The sequence below is a fragment of the Schistocerca piceifrons genome, chromosome 2 (genome assembly GCF_021461385.2).
Source record: "Schistocerca piceifrons isolate TAMUIC-IGC-003096 chromosome 2, iqSchPice1.1, whole genome shotgun sequence".
Lineage (NCBI taxonomy): Eukaryota > Metazoa > Arthropoda > Insecta > Orthoptera > Acrididae > Schistocerca > Schistocerca piceifrons.
The window spans coordinates 842,541,959-842,565,662 of NC_060139.1; the positions used below are offsets into that span (position 1 = coordinate 842,541,959).

Here is a 23,704-nt window from a genome sequence, read left to right on the forward strand (position 1 = left end):
GTGTAAGAAAACACGCAGTGACAGTTGATTCAGGCGAAAACCTTCACGCTGCTCGCAAGTGAGTGCCTTAGTTCAGCACCGGGCCTCTCCATAGAGCACAGACTAGACAGACGCGAAGTAACCTATGATTTGCCACGCGAAGCGTGATATCCCTGAATCCTCTGATCAGAAGATCTATGCTGTTAAAATTCGAGACGGTTAACATCGTTACACACACAGAAATTGAGAGAGAAAAAGGTGGCGGCGATACAGAAGGGCTACAGTTGGTGGTTGTTTATCACAAATGATTAAAACTAACATTTGAACATATACATTTATGTGAATCAAACACATACCAGTATTCTGATATGACATATTTACTCTGATCAGACGGAACATTACGACCACTGACCTTTATCGATATAAACCCGTTCAGGCGATAGCAGCGTCACCTGGCAAGAAATGATTGTTAGTCAGACACACGCACGGCGCACGTAGTACTCGCATCAGTAACAGTGCTGTCCGTGTGTAGGTATAATGGGGAAGGTGCACGACCTATCTGACAAGGGAACCTCCCCATCGCACCCCCTCAGATTTAGTTATAAGTTGGCACAGTGGATAGGCCTTGAAAAACTGAACACAGATTAATTGAGAAAACAGGAAGAAGTTGTGTGGAACTATGGAAAAAATAAGCAAAATATACAACCTGAGTAGTCCACGCGCACGATAGGCAACATCAAAGACAGTGTGAGCTAAGGAGCGCCGTGGTCCCGTGGTTAGCGTGAGCAGCTACGGAGTGACAGGTCCTTGGTTCAAGTCTTCCCTCGAGTGAAAAGTTTACTTTTTTTATTTTCGCAAAGTTATGATCTGTCCGTTCATTCACTGACGTCTCTGTTCACTGTAAGAAGTTAAGTGTCTGCATTTTACGACCGCACCGCAAAAGCGTACGATTAGTAGACGAAGGGCGTGCCTCTCCAATGGGAACCGAAAACATTTGATCGCAAGGTCATAGGTCAACCGATTCCTCCACAGGAAAGCACGTCTGATATATTCTATACGACACTGGTGACGGCATGTGCGTCACATGACAGGAATATGTTGTCGACCCACCTAACTTGTACACTTGGCGAATGGGTAAAAAGATTCTTCTACCTTGCCCGATTTAGGTTTTCTTGTGGATGTGATAATCACTCCCAAAAAAGTGATGCAAACATCAGAGTTTGTCACATAAACTGCAACAAATGAATGCAACAGTTTCACAGTTTTCCCTGTGCCCTGTCAAAACATATGTTTTTAACGTTTTCAAATTTTTCCGTGTGTAGACCGTCAAATCCTGCATATGTCCAAGTACATCTGAACATGTCCTGAAATTTTGGAGAGCGAAATTGATTATGGGTGAGTGCCTGAACTTTGATAATTGTCTGAAAATAAAAAATTAAACTTTTCACTCAAGGGAAGACTTGAACCAAGGACCTCTCGCTCCGCAGCTGCTCACGCTAACCACGAGAACACGGCGCTCCTGAGCTCGCACCCTCCTTGATGTTGGCTATCTTGCGCATGGACTACTCAGTTTGTATATTTGCTTATTTTTTTCATAGTTCCACACAACTTCTTCCTGTTTTCTCGATTGATCTGTGTTCAGTTTTTCAAGGCCTATCCACTGTGCCGACTTATAACTAAATCTGAGGGGGGTGCGATGGGGAGGTTCCCTTGACCGAGGGCAGACGGTGATGGCATACTCGGCACGAGCAATTCGGAAACTGCACGATTTGTTCGGTGTTCGAGGTGTCTTCAACACGTTGTGAAACCTTGTCCAGGTCTTGTGGGGTTGGGCGGACACTCCTCATTACAGATGTCGGACGTCGTAGGCTGGGCAAACTGGTAAAAGAAGACAGTTGGTGAACTGTCGCGGAACTAACACCAGACTTTAATGCTGGGCAGAGTACAAATACGTATGAACACACAGTGCACCGAATACTCCTAACTATGGGCCTCCAAAGCCGACCACCCATGCATGTGCCAATGTTAACACCACGACATCGGCAACTACGACTGAAATGGGCACGTGACCATCGGCATTGGACGTTGGCGCAGTGCGCAGAGTGTTTAATGGTCTGATGAATCCCGGCACTTTCTTCATCATGCCGATGGAAGGGTGCAAATCTGTCGCCTTCCCGTGGAACAGCTCCTTGACACCCGTGCTGCAGGAAAAGCTGACGGCGGCTCCATTATGCACTGGCGAACATTCATGTGGGCATCCATGGGTCCAGTGGAGCTCGTACAAGGCACCATGACAGCCAAGGAGTATTCTACACTGGTTGCCATCCACGTAAACGGCTGCACGCCCTTCATGACGGTCATGTTTCCCGACAGCAGTGGCTTTTTTCAACAAGGTAATGCGCCAAGTCAAAAGGCCATGAGTGTGATGGAGTTGTTGAAAGAACACAGTGGCGAATTCCAATTGATGTGCTGGTTCCCCAACTCACCAGATCTGAGCTAGATAAAAAACACACATGGGATGTGATTGAACGTGGCGTCAGAGCTCATCGCCCCCCCCCCCCCTCCCCTCCCCGCAATCGGGAATTAGGCGACTTGTGTGTGCAGATATGGTGCTAACTCCCTCCAGCAACCTACCAAGTTCCCATTGCTTTCACGCACGACACGCTGCCGCTGTTCTCCATGTCAAAGGTGGACATGCCGGCTAATAGGTAGGTGGTCATAATGTTCTGGTCGATCATTATATGTATAAGGGGCAGTCAAATGAAAACAAGACAGAGAGAAGAAAGCAATTCAGCTGTTTATTTTTTCAAGAGTAATCACCATAGTTGTTAATAAATTTACCCCACTGTGGAGCAGGGCAGTCAGTTTCTTCATGGAAAAATGTTTCCGGTTGCCTAGGGAGCCTTAATTGTACCCAGGCGTTCACTTCTTCGTTTGAAGCGAACGACGCTCACGAATGTCTTTCTCCAGGGCACCAAAAATAAAATCAAAAATGTTTTATTTGCAACAGTTAGCTACACCTTCCAGCTATTTCTCAACGTAGTCACCGCTCCGACTTAAAAGTCATAGAGTTGTGCCAACTTTACAGTACTCTCGTCATAGCAGGCAGCCGCCTGTGCTTTCCGTCAATACTCTACGCTTTTTTACAGCTCACTGACTGTGCCAAAATGTTGTTTTCAAAGCCAGCGCTTCATGTGAACATAAATGAAACTCTGGGGAATCCAGTTACTGTGGGTGATAAAAACGCTTCCCATCGAAAACGCTGCAGGAGCATCTTCATTGCCCCTGCAGAGTGCGGCCGAGAAGGAACTGCATGATACTTGTGTTTATGAGTTGCATGACATCAGGCGAAATCTCTCACCAGCTCCTCATATCTGGCGGGAGGTGTTATTTTCTAGCCATCTGTACGTGCTCATTGTGCACTCTGATCTGGAAAGAGCCACGTGACGCGATCGACGGGCGCGGTAGAGACACTGTCCAACACGCCTGTGCAAAGCTTCAACGGATTTTCACAGTGGCTTCCATTTCGCGACCGAGCGGACTTACTTTCTGAATAGCCCTCGTATACCTTCTTACCACCCTTAAGCTCTGTTACCTTATCTTCCTTGTCTGCGGGGGATGCATAGTGAAGGCGGCAAAGATGTTACATTCTTACATGGAATACCGGTTCTCTAAATTTACCCAGCACTATTTCCTTAGAAAAACATCGTTTATCCAAAGTTTAGCAGTTAAGATAAATAGCCGAGTACATCTGTTACACTTTCTTCTGCTCCATACCGACATGGTATGCTCCTACCAGTGCGCAGTGGATGTGGGAAAACGGACTAAATGAATATAATCCTTGTCTCCTTATTTTGACACATATTGTGCAGGCGTGCGAACTAGACCGCACAATTAATTCTATAAGTGTATGTTCTGCCGAGCCGCAACCTTCGATAGAGGGGCTGACGAGCTGTACGATGCAGCGACAGGGACAAGTTTGGAGACCACATTCTGGCAATGTTCTGTATAGGTTAGCATGGGTCGTGATTGCAAGACATGGCAGTTCACTTAAGATGTGTACTAGTAGCTAACGCACCTGTCTAGTAAGCACGAGACCCGGTTCGACTCCCGGCCTTGGTACAAATCTTCACTCGCTGATTCAATCTATATACATAAATTCATATCTGTATGAGACCAATAAAATCTCGGATATTGTGTCATTTCATTTGTACAAGTACCTGCACCTGGGTTTCATGCTGAATGCGCTATTTACATTCGATGCTGAGGTGTTATTCCAGAATACGGAGAGCCCCGGCAATTCTGTTCGTGTGTAAAGAGGAATTTAAAGTAGATGGGTGGCGGCAATAAGAATTTGGACCGAGGAGGCAGGCGTGCCAGGGTTATCCGTGCAGTTGTGTGAAATGCTGTGCCAAGGTGGCTTAGTGACTAACGCACAAGCCTAGTAAGTAGGAGACCCGAGTTCGATTCCCGGCTTCGGTAGAAATTTTCACTTGCCGCTTCAGTCTATATACATAAAAAACTCCTTAATATCTAGAAGTACTTCTTGCCAGGTCCTTCACCTATGAAAATCACTGCATCCAAATTGCTAAGAAAGGACTAACGACGCACACGATTCTGAAGAAACTTACTTGCAGAAGTGGAGAGCAAATCCTACTGCCCTCACAACAAACGGTAAGGCCCTGTGCTTTTCCACTGCGTAGTATGCCAGCCAAGTCTGGAATAGATCTGCCGATATGGGTAAAGTGGATGTTATCCTGAATGAAACATGCCATTTAACAACTGGCAGTAGAAAGGCTACAGCGCTGGGTAACTGTATACAACATCTAGTTCTGCTGCTCAATGTATTCGACGATCAGCAATAGAACACGCGGGAAGGTTCAAATACTCCTTCGACGAAAAAAGGTATGTAATGTACCGCGCGGAGAGCAAGTTTCCAATAGGAATCAAATCCAGAAGCAGCTTCACGAACCGTGCGGACATACGAGGGTTGTCCACAAAGTAATGCACCGCATTTTTTCTCCAACAATTCTTTATTGAAAATAATGAGAATTACAGACACTAAAGAATGGTGTTTTACCTACGCACCCTATTGTTCCACGTGATCTCCATCCCGTTCTATGGCATTCCTCCAGTGCGAAACAAGGGCTTATATGCCCTGTCAGTACCAATCCTTGTCCTGGTGGCGGAACCAGTGCTTCACTGTGTGAATCACCTCCTCATCGTCCTCAAAATGTCATCCTTTAATGGCCCAAACATGTGGAAGTCCGAGGGGGCTAGGTCTGGACTGTAGGGTGGATGGGGTAACACTGCCCAACCCTTTTTTGCGATGTGTTCAGCAGTCCTCAGACTTGTGTGGGGCCGAGCGTTATTGTGTTGCAGCAAAGCATCTCCTGGGCTGCTGTGGCGCCGAAGACACCGGAAGCGCGTCTTGAGTTTTGTTAATGTGTTGATATATGCTTCTCTTGGCATCACGTCAATGAGAACCACACCTTCACAGCCCCAGACCACGGTGATCATGACCTTACCGGCGGAAGCAGTTGCTTTGAATTTTCTCTTCTGTGGGGAGTGGGAATGGCGCTATTCCATCGACTGTCGTTTTGTTTCGGCCTCAAAATGGTGAACCTAGGTTTCATCACCTGTCACAATACGGGACAGGAAGGCTTCTCCCTCAGCTTCAAAACGTTGCAACAAATCAAGAAAAGTGTTTTTTCTGTACGACTTGTGATCCACCTTTACACACCAGGACACATCTTGCAAATACTTTTGAACATCCAAGACTGAAGATAATTGCATCCACACTTCCTTTGCTGATTGACAGATGCAGCCCCAACCGCCGAGTCGTAATGCTTCTGTCCTCGCGAATGAAAACATCAGCTCACTGCAGCATGTGTGGTGTGACAGCCGTGGATGGTTTCCCTGATCGCTGCAAATCGTGGAGCTCCGCCGAACCGCCTTCTGATTACCTCACCCTCCGTGCCCAGCGACTAACAGCACTTCTGTCGACACCAGATGCTCCATAGACTTTGCACAAGCGTTTGTGAATATTCCTCACAGCTTTTTTCTCTGCAGTGAGAAATTCAATGACGGCACGTTGCTTGTAACGTACATCACTTATAGACGCCTTTTGAAACTGCCCTGCAGCTGCGCTATTTGTCGGAAATGATGGAAACTTGGTGCGCTAACTAAGGAGACTTCAAGTGATACATACGTAACGTTTCGCATTCGTAGCATTTTTTTCGACCAAGAAAAAAAAATGCGGTGCATTACTTTCTGGGCAACCTTCGTAGAACCTTCCGAACAGTACCCACCACAAGAAACTGAGTCACTGGTATCACAACGGAGTGCGAGGACACACTTACAGACTATCAACAGGTGTTGCGCCAGTAAAGACAAACTTATGTATGTAGGGCTACAAGACGGCAGTGACATTTTCCGTGACTGAGGTGGACTGCAGGACATGGACAAATTAGATTGTCCTACAAGTCCTGCACCCTCCAAGATTTGTGGCTGGGAAACAATGCAGTTATTGAAACTTCCTGGCAGATTAAAACTGTGTGCCCGACCGAGACTCGAACTCGGGACCTTTGCCTTTCGCGGGCAAGTGCTCTACCAACTGAGCTATCGAAGCACGACTCACGCCCGGTACTCACAGCTTTACTTCTGCCAGTACCTCGTCTCCTACCTTCCAAACTTGAGCACTTGCCCGCGAAAGGCAAAGGTCCCGAGTTCGAGTCTCGGTCGGGCACACAGTTTTAATCTGCCAGGAAGTTTCATATCAGCGCACACTCCGCTGCAGAGTGAAAATCTCATTCTGGAATGCAGTTATTGCTTGAATGATATTTCCGCCATTTGACTACACAAACATCTTTATTTTATATTACTATAATGATTTCGCCGTTAAGCCATTAGAAAGTACAACAATGTTGGGTATACTTAGACATAGTTAAATGCAGTCATCGTCAATATGTATTAAACTGGATGTCCCTGCGCGTAGACAAAATCACAAAAATATATTACAGACGGGCAACAAACAAAACCATGGTACAATTGAGCAACAGAAGAGAGATAAATAAAGTCGTTACACGTGCAGTGAACATGGTCTGAAAATATACTCGTACTACTGGAGTTACTGGTCGCCAGATCTTGACGATGGCTTCACTTTAAGTCTAATCATACCCAACATGTTGTACTTCATAGTGGCTTAAGGCCGGAACCGTTATAGCAATATAAAATAAAGAGGTCAATACAATCAAATGGCGGAAATATCATTCAAACATTATTACATTACTGTTACCCAAAAATATGGGAAGAATGCAGCTACTGACGATGCCTAATACTCAGCGGAAAATTTCAGAAGAGATACCCAGGATCTGAGACCATGGCTGAAAACTCGCTCGGACACGAAAAAGTAGAAGTAAGGAAATATCCGACACCGTCGCCGCAGACAAGGGGAATCCGCATCATTTCCCGTTAGGATTGTGCCAACCAAATAAAATTAAGTTAGGTAGCGGCTGCTGAAGCCATATTATTTCTCGTCGCAGAAACACTAAATGTACTGTTTAATAAATGTACTGTTTAGAAAAACAACAGACAATCATTGTAAGCATGTGCAATGACTTTAAGTTTGTACAGGTGCCCCCTATCCTCCCTTGTGGACACCATTGCTCGAATCTCAAAAAGTTAATGAATATATCTGACATCGTCAGAATAGGACAAAGCTATCGGAGCAGATAATCAAATGTAAAATTATAAAAATTTTTAAAAAATTGTATAAAACATTTTAAATTTTCAAAATTGTCTCAATCGCATTTAACATTAATTTTTTTTTTTGCTAAGTGATGACAAGTTTTAGTAGATAACTACCACCTTCAGATATAGTATTATAGGTACACAGCTGCATCGCCCACAACATTATTTTAAATCTTCAGGTAAAATATGTTATATACAGCCACGTTATCTGTGGCAGCAACTGAAATAAAAGGCCTGTTCAGCGTCGTAAAACTTTTATACCTTGATATCTCCATATAATTATTTTTGTTACAGTCAGTAACTGCAAGCAGAGATTTGCCATGTAAGCTGTACTTCAAGCAATCTCTGCTTGCACTTACTAATTGCAATGAAAATTATACACACATCAAAAAAGTTTTGCTTCAACTCGGTTCGGCGAGTTCCGGAAACTGTACAAAAAATTGGAATAGAGATCAACATAAACACCATTTCCGCCCTTTTTATTGCTCATGAAAACCACACATTGCATGATGTACCACCATACAGCGAGACCTTCAGAGGTGGTGGTCCAGATTGCATACCCATTAGCACGTCCTCTTGCATTGATGCATGCCTGTATTCGTCATAGCATACTATCCACAAGTTCATCAATGCACTGTTGGTCCAAATTGTCTCACTCCTCAACCGCGATTGGGCGTAGATACCTCAGAGTGGTTGGTGGGTCACGTCGTCCATAAACAGCCCTGTTCAATCTATCCCAGGCATGTTCGATACGGTTCACGCCTGGAGAACATGCTGGCCACTCTAGTAGAGCGATGTGATGTCGTTATCTTGAAGGAAGTCATTCACAAGATGTGCACCATGGGGGCGCGAATTCTCCATTAAGACGAATGCCTCGCCAATATGCTGCCGATATGGTTGCACTATCGGTCGGAGGATGGCATTCACGTATCGTACAGCCGTTACGCCGCCTTCCATGACCACCAGCAGCGTACGTCAGCCCCACATAAGGCCACCCTAAAACAGCAGGGAACCTCCAACTTGCTGCACTCGCTGGACAATCTGTCCAAGGTATTCAGCCTGACCGGGTTGCCTCCAAACACGTCTCCGACGATTGTCTGTCTGGTGGCATATGCGACACTCATCGGTGAAGAGAAAGTGATGCCAGTCCTGAGCGGTCCATTCGGCATGTTGTAGTGCATGGTGTCGTGGTTGCAAAGATGGACCTCGCCATGGACGTCGGGGGTGAAGTTGCGCATCATGCAGCCAACTGCGCACAGTTTGAGTCGTAACACGACGTCCTGTGGCTGCACGAAAAGCATTATTCAACATGGTGGCGTTGCTGTCAGGGTTCCTCCGAGGCATAATCCGTAGGTAGCGGTCATCGATTGCAGTAGTAGCCCTTGGGCGGCCTGAGCAGAGCATGTTTCCTGGCACAAAGTAACAATGCGGACGCGATCGAACCGCGGTATTGACAGTCTAGGCATGGATGAACTACGGACAACACGAGCCGTGTACCTCCTTCCTGGTGGAATGACTGGAACTGATCGGCTGTAGGATCCCCTCCGTCTAACAGACGCTGCTCACGCATGGTTGTTTACGTCTGTGGGCGAGCTTAGTGACATCTCTGAACCGTAATAGGGACTTTGTCAGTGATACAATACCCGCAATCAACGTCTATCTTCAGTTCTGGGAACCGGTCTGATGCAATTTTTTTTTTTATTTGTGTAATATGGAGGTGGCAATGTGTAAAATTTTTATGACGCTGTAGAAGCTTTGTTCTGTTGCTGTCTTCCTAGATAACAGATTTTACCCGAAGATTTCAAATAAGAATGTTATAGACGATGCAACGTTGTTGTACACTGCTAGTGCATTTATAACACTATATGTGACCGAAGATGGTAGTTAAGGTACAGAAACTGGGCATTACTTCGAAAAAAAAAATTCATGTTAAATGCGATTGAGGTAATACAGGATATACAGGATGAGTCAAATAGGACTTTACAACTTTGGAATGATACGGATATTTCTTAATATAACTTACAGAATCGGTAGATGTGTCTTTTGTAGCAAACAAATTCAAGAAGATGGCCGAGATGGAATGGTTTACTGCCAGCAAGGCGGTGCACATCTTCACAGATGTTCAGTGTTTCCTCGTTAATCGCTTCCCAAGTCATTGTTTTGGGCGTGGAAGACCAATTGCGTGGCCACCTCGCTTCCCAGACTTGACCCCACTGAATTTCTTTCTCTGGGGTTCCTGGTCTTTAATGACCATGTGCACATTCCTGACCTACCAAACAATTTAGCCGATCTGGAAACCCGAATCTACGTGACGTTGCACAAGTCACGCCCGATTTGCTGCAACAAACATGACACTCCTACATCTACATGATAACTCTGCAATTCACAATTAAGTGTGTGGCAGAGTATTCATCGAACCACCTTCAAGCTGTTTTTCTACGGTTCCACTAACCACTCGCGGGAAAAACGAGCACTTAAATCTCTCTGTGCGAGATCTGATTTCTCTAATTTTATTGTTACGATCATTTCTCGCTGTGTAGGTGGGAGCTAGCAGAATATTTTCGCATTCGGAGGAGAAAGCTGCTGACTGAAATTTCACAAGAAGATTATGCCGCAACGAAAAACGCCTTTGTCTTAATAACTGACACCCTAATTCACGTATCATGTCTGTGGCACTGTCTCCCCTATTTTGCGATAATACAAAACGAGCTGACCTTCTTTGAACTTTGTCGATGTCATCCGTCAGTTCCGTATGATGCGGATCCCACACCTCACATCAATATTCCAGAAGAGGGCGGACAAGCGTTGGGTACGCAGTCTCTTTAGTCGATTTGCTGCATTTTCTCAGTGTTCTATCAATAAATCGCAGTCTTTGGTTTGCTTTACCCACAACATTATCTATGTGATCGTTCCAAATGAAGTTATTCGTAACTGTAATCCCTAAGTATTTAGTTGAATTTACGGCCTTTAGATTCGTGTGATTTATTGTGTAACCGAAATGTCGCGGATTTCTTTTAGTACTCATGTGATAACTTCACACTTGTCATTATTTGGAGTCAGTTGTCACTTTTTGCACAATACAGATATCTAGTCTTAACCATTTTGCAGTTGGTTTTGATCATCTGATGACTTTACAAGACGATAAATGACAGCATCATCTGCAAACAATCTAGGAGGCCTGCTCACATTCTGTTCCTATGTCGTTTATGTAGATCAGGAACAGCAAAGGGCCTATAACACTTCCTTGGGGAACACCAGATATTACTTCTGTTTTACTCCATTACTTTCCATCAATTACTACGAAATGTGACCTTCCTGTCAGGAACTCACGAATCCAGTCACACAACTGAGACGATACAACGCAGGCACGCGATTTTGTTAGAAGACGCTTGTTAGGAACGGTGACGAAAGCCATCTGGAAATCACTTTGGCAACTCCTGTCGATAGCACTCATTACTTCCCGGGAAGAGAGAGCTACTTGTTTCCCACAAGAACGATGTTTCCTGAATCCGTGGTGAGTATTAGTCAATAAATTGTTTTCTTCGAGATAATCAATTATGTTCGAACACAAAATATGTTCCAAAACTCTGCAGCAAATCAGCGTTAGTGATGTTGTTTTTGTCGTCTTTAGTGAAACTGGTTTGATGCAGCTCCCGATGCTACTCTATCCTGTGAAAGCTTCTTCATCTCCAAGTACAGGGTGTTTCAAAAATGGCCGGTATATTTGAAACGGCAATAAAAACTAAACGAACAGCGATAGAAATACACCGTTTGTTGCAATATGCTTGGGACAACAGTACATTTTCAGGCGGACAAACTTTCGAAATTACAGTAGTTACAATTTTCAACAACAGACGGCGCTGCAAGTGATGTGAAAGATATAGAAGACAACGCAGTCTGTGGGTGCGCCATTCTGTACGTCGTCTTTCTGCTGTAAGCGTGTGCTGTTCACAACGTGCAAGTGTGCTGTAGACAACATGGTTTATTCCTTAGAACAGAGGATTTTTCTGGTGTTGGAATTCCACCGCCTAGAACACAGTGTTGTTGCAACAAGACGAAGTTTTCAACGGAGGTTTAATGTAACCAAAGGACCGAAAAGCGATACAATAAAGGATCTGTTTGAAAAATTTCAACAGACTGGGAACGTGACGGATGAACGTGCTGGAAAGGTAGGGCGACCGCGTACGGCAACCACAGAGGGCAACGCGCAGCTAGTGCAGCAGGTGATCCAACAGCGGCCTCGGGTTTCCGTTTGCCGTATTGCAGCTGCGGTCCAAATGACGCCAACGTCCACGTATCGTCTCATGCGCTAGAGTTTACACCTCTATCCACACAAAATTCAAACGCGGCAACCCCTCAGCGCCGCTACCATTGCTGCACGAGAGACATTCGCTAACGATATAGTGCACAGGATTGATGACGGCGATATAGATGTGGGCAGCATTTTGTTTACTGACGAAGCTTATTTTTACCTGGACGGCTTCGTCAATAAACAGAACTGGCGCATATGGGGAACCGAAAAGCCCCATGTTGCAGTCCCATCGTCCCTGCATCCTCAAAAAGTACTGGTCTGGGCCGCCATTTCTTCCAAAGGAATCATTGGCCCATTTTTCAGATCCGAAACGGTTACTGCATCACGCTATCTGGACATTCTTCGTGAATTTGTGGCGGTACAAACTGCCTTAGACGACACTGCGAACACCTCGTGGTTTATGCAAGATGGTGCCCGGCCACATCGCACGGCCGACGTCTTTAATTTCCTGAATGAATATTTCGATGATCGTGTGATTGCTTTGGGCTATACGAAACATACAGGAGGCGGCGTGGATTGGCCTCCCTATTCGCCAGACATGAACCCCTGTGACTTCTTTCTGTGGGTACACTTGAAAGACCAGGTGTACCGCCAGAATCCAGAAACAATTGAACAGCTGAAGCAGTACATCTCATCTGCATGTGTAGCCATTCCGCCAGACACGTTGTCAAAGGTTTCGGGTAATTTCATTCAGAGACTACGCCATATTATTGCTACGCATGGTGGATATGTGGAAAATATCGTACTATAGAGTTTCCCAGACCGCAGCGCCATCTGTTGTTGAAAATTGTAACTACTGTAATTTCGAAAGTTTGTCTGCCTGAAAATGTACTGTTGTCCCAAGCATATTGCAACAAACGATGTATTTCTATCGCTGCTCGTTTAGTTTTTATTGCCGTTTCAAATATACCGGTCATTTTTGAAACACCCTGTATCTACTGCAACCTGCATCCCTCTGAATCTGCTTACTGTATTCATCTCTTGTTCTCTCTCTACGATTTTTATCCTCCACGCTTCCCTTCAGTACAAAATTGGTGATCCCTTGTTACCTCAGAATGTCTCCTACCAACCGATCACTTCTTCTCGTCAAGTTGTGCCACAAATTAGTTACTTGTTCTACATATCTAATCTTCAGCATTCTTCTGTAGCACCACATTTCAAAACCTTGTTTTCTCTTCTTGTCTAAACTGCTTATCGTCCATATTTCACTTCCACACATGACTACAATCGATACCAATACTTTCAGAAAAGACTTAAATCTATCCTCGTTGTTAACAAATTTTACTTCTTCAGAAACGCTTTTCTTGCCTCGCCAGACTACATTTTATATCTTGTCTACTTCGACCATCATGTTATTTTGCTGCCCAAATAGCAAAACCCATCTACTACTTTAAGTGTCTCATTTCCTAATCTAATTCCCTCAGCATCAACTGATTTAATTCGACTACGTACCATTATCCTGGTATTGCTTTTGTTGATGTTCGTCTTATATCCTCCTTCCAAGACAATGTCCATTCCGTTCGACTGCTCATCCAAGTCCTTTGCGGTCTCTGACGGAATTACAATGTCATCGGCAAACTTCAAAGTCCTTATTTCTTCTCCCTGGACTTTAATTCCTTTACTACTTGTTCAATATACAGACTGAATTACATCGGGAATAGGTCACAACACTGTCACACTCCCTTTTCAACTACTGCTTCCCTTTCGTACCCCTCGATGCTTATAACTGCCAACCGGTTTCTGTACAAATTGTAAGTAGCCTATCGCTCCATGTATTATACCCCTGCCACTTTTTGCATTTGAGAGCGTTCCAGTCCACATTGTCAACAGCTTTCTCTAAGTCTACAAATGCTATAAACGTAGGTTTGCTTTTCGTTAACCTATCTTCTATGAGAAGTCTTAAGGTTAATATCGCCTCACGTGTTCTTATATTTCTCACGTGTTCCTATATTTCTCCGAAATCCAAACTGATCTTCCCCGAGGTTGGCTTCTATCAGTTTTTCCATTCTTCTGTAAAGAATTCGTGTTAGTATTTTGTAACCGTGACTTATTAAGCTGATAGTTCGGTAATTTTCACAACTGTCAGCACCTGCTTTCTTTGGTACTGGTATTATTATATTCTACCCGAAGTCTGAGGGTATTTCACCTTCCAAATGGAAGAGTTCTGTCATGGCTGGCTCTCCCAAGGCTGTCAGTAGTTCTAATGAATGTTGTCTATTCCCGCGGCCTTGTTTCGACTTAGGTTTTTCAGTGCTCTGTCGAAATCTTCAGGCAGTATCATCTCCATCTACGTCCTCTTCCATTTCCGTAATATTGTCCTCAAGTACATCTGCCTTGTATAGACCCTCTACATACTCATTTCACCTTTCTGCTTTCCCTTCTTTGCTTAGGACTGGTTTTCAATCAGAGCTCTTGATATTCATATTGGTGGTTCTCATTTCTCCAAAGGTCTCTTTAGTATTCCTGTAGGCGGTATCTATCTTACCCCTAGTGATATGTGCTTCTACATCCTTATATTTGTCCTCTAGCTACTCCTGCTTAGCAATTTTCCATTTCCTGTCAATCTCATTTTTGAGACGTTTGTATTCCCTTTCGCCTGCTTCATTCACTGGATTTCTATATTTTCTCCTTTCATCAATTTCACGTTAGTGACATAGGTCTGTAATTCAGCGGATTACCCCTGTTTCCTTTCTTGAGTATTGCTGTGACTTTTGCAACATTCCAGTCTTTAGGTACAGATCGTTCGATGAGCGATTGCTTGTATATCATTGTTAGATATCGGGCTATTTGTATCAACATACTCTGAAAGGAACCTGCCTGGCATGCAATCTGGACCGGAAGCCTTGCCTTTATTAAGTGATTTAAGCTGCTTCACAACACCGAGGATATCTACTTCTAATTTACTCATGTTGGCAGTGGTTATAGTTTCGAATCTTGGAATATTTACTTCGTTCTCTTTGGTGGACGAGTTTCGGAAAACCGTGATTATTAACTCTGCTTTAGTGTCACTGTCTTCAGTGACATAACCATTTTTATCACGCAGTAAAGGTACTGACTGCGTTTTTCCGTTGGTGTACTTTACATATGACAATAATCTCTTTGGGTTTTCTGCCAGATTTCGAGACAGTGTTTCGTTGTGGAAACTATTAGAAGCATCTCGCATTGAAGTTCGCGCTAAATTTCGAATATCTGTAAAATTTCGCCAATCTTGTGGAATTTGCGTTCTTTTAAATTTGGCATTTTTTTATTTTTTTTGGTTGCGTCTGCAAGAGTGTTCTGACTCGTTTATTATTTTATTAATTATTAATTTATGTGGTATATGTGGTATATATCTCTCAATTGCCATCGACACAATTTCTTTCAATTCAAAGCCACACATAGTCAGATCGGAAGGAGAGAAGACTGTCTCTTAGATAGGCATCTAGCGAATTTTTACCCGCTTTTTTAAATAGATGTACTTTGCATTTATTTTTGGCGGGTTTGGCTCAAATTGTTCAAATGGCTCTGAGCACTATGGGACTTAACATCTTAGGTCATCAGTCCCCTAGAACTTAGAACTACTTAAATTTAACTAAACTAAGGATATCACACACGTCCATACCCGAGGCAGGATTCGAACCTGCGACCGTAGCAGTCGCGCAGCTCCGGACTGCAGCACCCAGAACCGCACGGCCACCGAGGCCGGCGGCGGGTTTGGATTTGTTGCTAATAGGTCAAGCCTGTTTTCGCAACCATTTACACTTCGAGTGGACTCCGGAACTAACTGTGCGAAATAATTTTCTGAGAAAGCATTCAGTATAAATTCGGTCTACTTTTTATTCCTACCGCCGGCTTTAAACGTGTATTTTTCCCAGCATATCGAAGGCATATTGATGTCACCAGAAAAAAAAAATAAAATAAAATAAAATAAAATAAAAGAAATAAAAAATAAAAAATGTATGAGTGGGGTACCTATAAAAGTTTTTAAAATTTTTAGAATTTTATATTTGATTATCTCAAAACGTTAGTCACACAGTGCTTTCCGTACCTTGTTTGTGAAAATATAGGGTGCATCAAAAAGAATCATCCGATTTGGCACGTCGAGATTTCTGAAACTAATGAACACATACAATGAATTTTGTTTTTTGATGAACGGGAAACTCAAAAGCTTTTTTTCATGCCTTTTCATAGATGTTCGATACGCCCCCCACCCCCCCCCCCCCCCACCCCCCGAGATGCACGGCATATGTCAATGCAGTATTCAGATTGTTCCCACATGCAGGGAACATGTCTTGAGTTACAACTTCCACAGCTGATGTTATGCGATGTCTCAGTTCATTCACTGTTGTTGGTGACGGAGGCACATAAACAGAGTCTTTTACAACCCCCCACAAGAAATAATCACATAGACACATCCGGTAACCTAGGAGGCCAGCAATGTAAAATTTGGAAATTTGTGGTTAGGTCTTATGGGACCAAACTGCTGAGGTCATTGGTCCCTAAGCTTACACACTACTTCATCTAACTTAAACTAACTTACATTAAGGATAACACACACACCATGCCCGGAATCATTTGGTCCATTGCGACCGATCCGTCTTTCAGTAATCCTTTGACTTAATAATTCCCGCACTTCCAGATGACAATGTGGCGGTGCCCCATCCTGTTAGTAAATGAAGTCGTTCTAATCAGTCTCTAACTGAGGGAAAACAAAGTATTCAAGCACATCGAGATACGTGCTTCCTGTAACAGTGTTCTCGGCAAATAAAAACTGACCATACACCTTTTCCCCTGAAACTGTACAAAAGACATTAAATTTTGGAGAGTGCCTCTCATGTTTTACAACTTCATGTGGTTCTTCCGTACCGCACATTCTCACATTATGACGGTTCACCATTCCATTTAAATGGAACTAAACACTACGCGTGAAAGAAAACTGTCATCTTCCATCTTGCCAAGAACGAAATTACAGAACTCCACACGTTGTTGTTTGTCACCTTCACGAGGAGCTTGCAGTAGTTGAATTTTGTATGGTTTCATGAGTAAATGCCGACGTAACACACGCCAGACGGACATCGGGGGCTGTTGAGCTGTCGAGCGTGCAGCTCGGCCAACGGATTTCTGCAGACTCCCTGTGAAACTATGGCGGATGCGTTCGACGTGTGTGAGGCACTCGGGGACGGCCTGGCGATTTGCCTTAACACAAACAACCTGTTCTCGGAACTGTTCATGCCATCGTCTAATGCTCTGCGCTGGAGGAGGATCCACACCATACCTAGTACGAAAGTCACGCTGAATAGTTATTTCAGACCCGCACTGCGCAAAACGTAAAACACAAAACGCTTTCTGTTGTCCCGACACCATTTTCACTAGAACTGAAGTGGGCGCACACTGCTGCTACCTAACGGGAGCCATGTAAAACTCTTTCCAAAAGTGTGTTGTTCACGCACATATCTCAAATATCATAATAGTTATGATTTAAAAAAATTGGATTATTCTTTTTGCTACACCATGTATTATTTGAAGGACGCGTGATATTCCAATACACAGCACGTCACGATGCGCACTAGAGTAGCTGGCGCATGCTTGTCTTCTCAGCAACGAACTGTACATGACAAACTACACTACTGGCCATTAAAATTGCTACAACAAGAAGAAGTGCAGATGATAAACGGGTATTCATTGGACAAATATATTCTACTAGAACTGACATGTGATTACATTTTCACGCAATTTGGGTGCATAGATCCTGAGAAATCAGTACCCACAATAACCACCTCTGGCCGTAATAACGGCTTTGATACGCCTGGCCATTGAGTCAAACAGAGCTTGGATGGCGTGTGCAGGTACAGCTGCGCTGCCCATGCAGCTTCAACACGATACCACAGTTCATCAAGAGTAGTGACTGGCGTATTGTGTCGATCCAGTTGCTCGGTCACCATTGACCAGACGTTTTCAATTGGTGAGAGATCTGGAGAATGTGCTGGCCAGGGCAGCAGTCGAACATTTTCTGTATCCAGACAGGCCCGTACAGGACCTGCAACATGCGGTCGTGCATTATCCTGCTGAAATGTAGGGTTTCGCAGGGATCGAATGAAGGGTAGAGCCACGAGTCGTAACACATCTGAAATGTAACGTCCACTGTTCAAAAAAAGTGCCGTCAATGCCAACAAGAGGTGACCGAGACGTGTAACCAATGGCACCCCATACCATCACGCCGGGTGATACGGCAGTATGGCGATGACGAATACACGCTCTCAATGTGCGTTCACCACAATGTCGCCAAACACGGATGCGACCATCGTGACGCTGTAAACAGAACCTGGATACATCTGAATAAATGACGTTTTGCCATTCGTGCACCCACGTTCGTCGTTGAGTACACCATCGCAGACGCTCCTGTCTGTGATGCAGCGTCAAGGGTAACCGCAGCCATGATCTCCGAGCTGATAGTCCATGCTGCCGTAAACGTCGTCGAACTGTTCGTGCAGATGGTTGTTGTCTTGCAAACGTCCCCATCTGTTGACTCGGGGATCGAGACGTGGCTGCACGATCCGTTACAGCCATGCGGATAAGATGCCTGTCATCTCTACTGCTAGTGATACGAGGCCGTTGGGATCCAGCACGGCGTTCCGTATTACCCTCCTGAACCCACCGATTCCACATTCTGCTCACAGTCATTGGATCTCGACCAACGCGAGCAGCAACGTCGTGATACGATAAACCGCAATCGCGATAAGCTACAATCCGACCTTTATCAAAGTCGGAAACGTGATGGTACGCATTTCTCCTCCTCATACGAGGCATCACAACAACGTTTCACCAGGCAACGCCGGTCAACTGCTGTATGTGTATGAGAAATCGGTTGGAAACTTTCCTCATGTCAACACGTTTTAGGTGTCGCCACCGGCGCCAACCTTGTGTGAATGCTCTGAAAAGCTAATCATTTGCATATCACAGCATCTGCTTCCTGTCGCTTAAATTTCGCATCTGTAGCACGTCATCTCCGTGGTGCAGCAACTTTAATGGCCAGTAGTGTACACGCTGCAGGCCATACACTCGGGAGGCGGCTGTAATACAGTGAGAAGCCTATACACGAGCTATCACACGTCGCTGTGACTCACCTAAGTCCACAGGATTGAGGTCGCTGCACGAGGCGTTTACTGTGCCAGAGTTCCGCACGAGAGCGACGCTTGGAGACAGCAGCGTCCTCGCAGCAGGTGCTGCAAACCCGACAGATACGGCTGCCCCTAGCGAGGTGCGTGCTGCGGGGCTACTGGACGGCAGCGCCTGCCTGCGTGGGCCGCCGCCCCCGCACGCGCGCCGCCGCCTGACGCACGGCGCCGACGCCGCCCGGAACCCCGCTACGCCCACACGTCGCCCGCTCCGCACTGCCCCCGGCCAAACTATTCGCGCGGCGCTTCTTCCGACGTATTCACCACTTCCACCCTTCTTCTCACGCAGTATAAGAGCACCGGGCAAAATCTGTTTGTTCCACAACGCTGAAATCTTTTGAATGGCTCTTGGGCTAGGGACCATTATTATACCCAACTGAAGGATCGGCTTACTGTAACTATCCTAGGAGGAGGAGGAGATTGGTGTTTAACGTCCGTCGACAGCGAGGTCATTAGAGATGGAGCACAAAATCGAACTACGAAAGGATGGAGAAAGAAATCGGCTGTGCCTTTTCGAGGGACCCATTCCCATATTAGGCTTAAGTAATTTAGGAAAATAACGGAAAACCTAAATCAGGATGGCCAGACGCTCTTTTGAACCCTCGTCCTCCCCGAATGCGAGTATAGTGTGCTAGCTACTGCGCTCGATCTCATTGTCATACAGTACAGGGTCAAATAATAAAAATTACATCCTTCCTCATACTTAGGCAAATGGAGCAAATCGGTTGGATCTTCGTGTATTTGATGTGGTCTACGACGAGCGTGTTGGAACTTATGGAAGCACCATTAGTTCATGGGTAGCTTCTAGGAATCCGCCCCCTCCCTCCCCTCCAAAAAAAGGTTTTTTTTATTTTTATTCCATTTTTATTTTACTATATTTTCGCCGTCACCTACGGACCAAATCCCAGCCGAGGATTCCAAGACGGCTACGTACAGCAAATGGCGGAAATTTTTACGATGTATTCCCCTAGAACTTAGAACTACTTAAACCTAACTAATCTAAGGACATCACACACATCCGTGCCCGAGGCAGGATTCGAACCTGCGATCGTAGCGGTCGCGCTGTTCTAGAGTGAAGCGCCTAGAACCACTTGGCCACACTGGCCGGCCGATGTATTCCTAAGATGCCATTCTCGAACAACCTTGAAAATTTATCGTATTTTCATCCGTTACCGGGATACAAAGGTTCAAAGTTGCCCTGCTTGTACACGCAAAATACGCACGTTAAATCCGGTGTGAGGCGAAAACGTAGGTTATAAAGTGCGATAGCACGGAGGAATAAGCTGTAAAATGTCTCCGTTATCCATGTGGGAGCACCATGTTGTAGCACTGAAGCACATGCAAATTTTTTTGCACGTAAAATCCGTGTGAGGTGTAAAATGAGTTTTGCGTTATTTCAGTTTCACATAAGTAAACTATCTACATTTCGCTGACCAATAAATGTCTTTTCATATGAGTTACATGCCCTGCTGCAGCACGGAAAAGTAAGGAACCAGCGGAAAAATGCTCCTATCGGAGCTCAAAACAGGTGAATATGATCCTCTCTATTAAAAGACACTGACTGAAAAGTGGGTTACCAGCTGCCTCATTCTACCTTCATCAGTACCTTCAAAATTTTTTCCAAAAATTTTGGCATGTGAACATATTCGTGCTTTTTTTGCTGAGAAAGGAGACAGTGGCAGTGGGAAAGAGATGGAGAAGTAATACATACTTGCAGACAGTAGACAGTGGTTGCAGTATAGAAAGAGCAAAGAAGACTATGGCAGTGTGAGAGAAAGAGAGGGACACAGTGACAGTGGAACAGAGCAGAATGAGAGAGAACAGAGCTTGCAAGGGAGTGAATGAGACATTGCTAGGGGGGGAGGAATGAAAAGAAAGCGGAAGTGGGTGACAGCCACCGGTAACGAGACACATGGTATATGACAATGACAACGACAGATACTGACTATGAGAAGAGACAGCAGCAGTAGGAATGAATGAATGAGATAGTAGCAGTAAGAGAAAGAAAGAGGGAGGCAGTGACAGTGAGAGGAGACTGTAGCAATAGCAGGACAGAACGAAGGGGCTGTGGCTGTGACACGGGATACAATGACAGAGAGACACAAAGAGATAATGACAATGAGTTGAGCTGAATGAATGAGTGGGAAAAGACGAATGGGAGTGGATGGGTATGAGCGACTTACAGCCATGGACTAGTGGCTGTGGGCGAGTTACAATTAGAGGGAGCGTGTGGGAGTTTGAGGTGAGCTGCATGTAAAAAAATATATATATATATATGTTCGCGTGCCAAAATTTTTGGGAAAGCTGTTAAAGGTGCTGAGGGAGGTATGGTGAGGCACCTGGTACCTCCATTTCAGTCAGAGTTTTTACTAAATAAACAGAACATATTCGCATTTTTGTGCTCTGATAGGTGCATTTTTCCGCTGGTAGACTACTAGTTATGCCCGTCAACGAGAAGACTGGTGTGGATGGTGTGGACTTGGTATATAGCTGTCAATGACCCTCCGCCGCGATGTGATGTGATGTGAAGTGTATGTGCCAATCGGCTGTATGAAAGCAGCGTAGTAAGATGATAAAAGGAATTATCGTGTTTGGCCGGGGTCTTGCCCATTCCGTGAATGAAGGTAACCGATTTCTGGGTGTATCAAGCTGCAGGTAGTCCAAGACTAGGAATAGGGTAAAAATCGCGGCCACGTAACGCGGAATAAGAACAGTGGACGTAACAACCTAATAATTGACAGGCATCGCAGTCGACGCCTTGCCAATGACAATCCGTTTCAAACCTGACAGAGTTTGTTCTGTAAGGTCCCTCTCAAACAGTTTCCGATCGAACCTGCGAAGGTAACTGCATCCAATAGAAATATCGAGTAGGGCAAAAGGCCACTTCTCACAGCGGCACATAACCTGCATGGCTTCAACGAACGAACAACACAGAAATACAATAATGGCTGACTACAGGCGTGTCGTTTGGCACGGCGAGTCACGACTTTGCCTCTATCCAAATGATGCAAGGCATCGAATGCACCCACGGACAGTGTGTGAAGGGTGTATTTCAAGTGGTTCTATGATGCTTTGGGTTTTTTTCCGTACCATTATTTGGGCCCACTGATTCACGTTACGGAGAAGGTGAAACAGGATGTTCATTCCAAAATTCACGCTGACCGAGCGTTTCAGTTTCTGATACAGCTGCATCATGTGTGTGCTGTGGACGCTCCGTCTTCCATGATGACAACATCCATGTTTATAGGGTTACACACACACGTTCTTGGTATGACAAACACTAAGGTAACGTACTGCTCCTCCCCTGGTCCTCTAAATCACACGACCTTAATCTCATATTAAATGTCTGGGACTATTTGCAACAGCGAGTGAAACGTAGCAATCAACAACTCCGCTATTTGGTAGCTCTACGGGATTTCATCGTCAATGCTTAGGTTCAGTTGGGTGTGGGATACTTGAAGGCCTTCTTCCCCGCCGAACTGAGCCCATTAACACGACCACGGGCGGTGTTACATAGTATTAGCACGATGGCTCCTGAGGGTGGCTAATTGTATCGTGTGCTCATCTTAAATGTGTAACCCGAAGCTACAGTTTTCGCTTTCTCCCGACGATGGCTTGAAAACTTGTGTTTTGCATTCTTCCCCCTTCGAGTCAGATAAAGAACATCTATCTGCAGGACTATAACATGCGGGTCTCGTAAAGCAAATCAAATAGGCTGACGGAAAAAAACAGCAACCCCAAGAAGGAGTTGTCCGACATAAACGAAAATTGGTAGGCGTGTTTCTACATCTGAAAGATGATATGTATTAAAGTTTCGCGCCAGTTGCATAAAATTGGAGCTAGTTGCGTCACTGTGAGGATGACATATATAAACGCTGTAATGGTTGTTAGCGTTAGTACTTTTGAGAGTGGACTTGATGAGTTGATGTTAGTCAAGAATAACTAAGGCGACAAAGACGCCATTGTCAACAGCCCAATGAGTTTGAACGAAGTCGTGTAATAGGGCTATGAGAAGCTGGATGTTCCTTCTCCGATACTGCACAAAGACTTTGCAGGACAATAGCCATTGTATATGATTACTTGCAGTGGTGGTCACGAGAATGTACGGTCGCAAGAAGATCGGTTTCCGGACGGCCAGGTGGAACTACCGGGAGAGAAATGCTTCGTGTTCGGCGTATGGCTCTGACGCGCATCGTACTGCATCTGCAGCAGCAATTTGAGCAGCAGTTGGCCCCACGGTCATACAACGAACTGTTACAGATTGGTTATTTCAAGGACACCTCCCAGCCAGAGGCCCTGTAACGTGCTTCACACTGACACAAAAGCACCCTCATTTGCCATTTCAGTAGTGTCAAGCGAGAGATCACTGGAGGGCAGGGCGGAGGTTTGTTGTGTTTTCTGATGAAAGCTGGTTCTGCCTCGGTGGCAGTGATGGTCGTGTGTTGATTAGGAAGAGGCTAGTTGAGGGCGTGCAATCAACCTGTCTGTTGCTAGAAACACTGGACCT

At 45.0% G+C, this 23,704-nt stretch overlaps 1 protein-coding gene and 1 non-coding gene across 3 annotated transcripts in view; both read right to left on the reverse strand.

Moving 5' to 3' along the window:
* Window positions 1-23,704, reverse strand: part of LOC124776757 (long-chain-fatty-acid--CoA ligase 4) — a 263,835-nt gene that overhangs the window by 208,215 nt on the left and 31,916 nt on the right. The gene's annotated exons all lie outside the window — the stretch shown is intronic.
* Window positions 6,537-6,611, reverse strand: Trnas-cga. The gene has a single exon. It is a non-coding gene; the product is annotated as a tRNA-Ser (tRNA).